The 2,569-nt window shown below is 39.9% G+C and overlaps 1 pseudogene; it reads right to left on the bottom strand.

The window, feature by feature from the left end:
* Window positions 1–202: 202 nt before the first annotated feature.
* On the bottom strand, window positions 203–303 carry LOC118925488 (U6 spliceosomal RNA; annotated as a pseudogene).
* Between the last annotated feature and the right edge of the window lie 2,266 nt (window positions 304–2,569).

Genomic DNA, 2,569 nt, shown 5'->3' on the forward strand with positions numbered 1-2,569 from the left:
AGACTGTTTAGCAAAGTAGTGCATAAGGAGACTTAGTACAATATATGGCTCATAATAAAAGTGATTAATTATGATATTTTTATTACTAGAATTTTACTTGAATACCCATTTATAAAGTCTTAAAGACCAGGAGACCAAACATGCAAAATTTTTAAAAGTCGATACTTTTCTTACCAAAAAAGAAAAGATCCAGAAGAATTTTTTTTATATGGACTGCATTACAAATTTATGTGTCATTATTGTGCAGGGTCCATGCTAATCTTCTCAGTATCCTTCCAGTTTTTGTGCTGCTGAAGCAAGCACCAAAAAAATATATAGTTTGAAACTATATTATGAAATATATACTATGAATAATATAATAATAAACTCTATAATATGAAATATAGTTTATATTTCATAAACTCTAACTTCCTGGCATCAATTGCTTGAATGTTCTGTATTTTCATCAATATATAGGGTGATGGTAATTTATAGCCACATGTATGAACCTAAAGCTCTCAGAGTTTCTCATTTATTTTTAAAAAATGGTTGAAATTAAAACAATTGTCATTAAGTCATTAATTCACTTATTCATTTAACACACATTAAATGCATTCTATATGCCAAGCACTTGATAGGTTTTGGGGATTTGGGGATAAAAAATGGGAAAGACAAAGTTTACAGAAAAGTAAGGACATTAAAAAAATCATTTTATTATGTGTAATTACAAACCTTCATGAATACCTTGGATAAGAAGCACAGCAAGTTATGAAGTCATGTAAGGAATTCAATCTCTGGAAGTTCAAAGAAAGCCTCTGGAGGAGTGATGTTTGAGCTGTGATCTGATAATTCCATTGAGTGGTGGCGGGAAAGGAGGTAAAGAGTTTTCCAGAGGGAATAACGTGTGTTAGGACTCTGCAGAAGGAGTGTGCAGTGTAACTTAGAGAAGAGAAAGAAGGGAAAATCAACTTCTACAACCAAGTAGACGTAACAGCAACAGAGGAGCACCACCTAGGTTTCTATTCCCAAGAACTTTCTCTGAGAAGCATGGTTGACTGGCAACCTCCAGCCAGCAAGCTTTGGATCCGGTGAAGTGTTCATACGGAGATGAAGCTTTTGCCAGTCTCCTCCCAGCCAACGACTAAGCTCAGGGGCGGGTACCAGAGCCAGGTCACTCCCACTTGACATGAGATGCCTTTAATTGGCAACTTTTGCTTAGACAGACTTCCCATCAGTCTAGCCAATATTTTCTCAAATTCAACTGGAGTGAGGGGCTTTTCCTACTCCTGCTCCTTCTTTCCCATTTTCCTTTTGGAGTTTTCAGATATTTGCATAGTGATCTGAAGTCTCACACTGCCTACTTATTCCCTTACCCTTTATCATTCACACACTTTAGATCAATCCCAAATGTATTGTTTTCATCTTATAATGGACTACTTGTGGCCCTATCTGACTTAAAATTGGTGACTCTGACATAATCCAGCCCATAATGGGTAGTTTCAGGTGTGTGTTCTTTTCAAGCCCCATGAGCAAAGCTTCTGTGTCTGCTAGGACTCAGTAGCATAGAACGAGCTCTTTCCCAAAAGGCATATAATTATCCATTGCATATGGCATGGCCTTCTCCAAAACCTCAGGGGTCTATACTGTGGTTCTCCCAATAGGGCTTTCTATAACTCTATACTATGTCTTTTCCCACCACTGACACAATTCCATAGGGTCTGCACAAGCACCTGGGTTGCTTGCACTGCGGCCTGGACCTCAAGAATAGCCTGATGAGCATCAGTAATGCCCTGGTGAGAGGGACATTGAGATCACTAAAAAGTGCAGTAGTGGCCCTGTAAGCAGACCAATGCTGACAGCAGGAGTGGCCTTGGAGCTGGGCTTGTAAAAGTCCTGAGCATGATTGAGCCCATATTACTTTAGGTGGCAGTACTTAAACACCAGAAGCCAGGCCCATGTGACCTGGGCATTCTCTTCCATTAGGATGTCTTCCCAAGTCCACACTGGTGAAATAATCAGTGACTGTGGTTCAATCTTGTGTCAGAAACTGTCTGCTCCCCCCACCCACAAATTCCACTCAGGAGGGGTCTTCCTGGCCAGGCAGTTACTGAGGAAGCCAGTTCTCAAGCCTCTGATTTTCAAAACACTCTCAATACCACATTTTTTTCTTTAGAGGTTTAGGCCCTCTAAGAAGGAGACATTCTTAGAGGTTTAGGCCCTCTAAGAAGGAGACACTCAAATGGATTTGATGAACAAGGACTTTATTGGGGGTAATGTGCAGCTGCATTATAGCCAAATTCAGGAGTGGACTTGAAAGACAGAAGAAAGGGAAAATCTTCATTCTGAGCCATAAACAGTGAACCTGTTCAAGTACTTTTTATGGAAGGAAAAGTATCCCAAAGTGAGAATATATCAAGCTTCCTGGACAATAGTTAATCATCTGACCAGATGACAGGGACCTTAATGGAAACACTTTAAGATTGGAAACAGGGAGGTCTGGGACAAAGGCATGTGAGTAGACATATGCAAGAGCACACAAAGTATGAGAAGCTCTGTATCACACATCAGTGCACACCAGGAACCATCCATC

The sequence above is a fragment of the Manis pentadactyla genome, chromosome 4 (assembly GCF_030020395.1).
Source record: "Manis pentadactyla isolate mManPen7 chromosome 4, mManPen7.hap1, whole genome shotgun sequence".
Lineage (NCBI taxonomy): Eukaryota > Metazoa > Chordata > Mammalia > Pholidota > Manidae > Manis > Manis pentadactyla.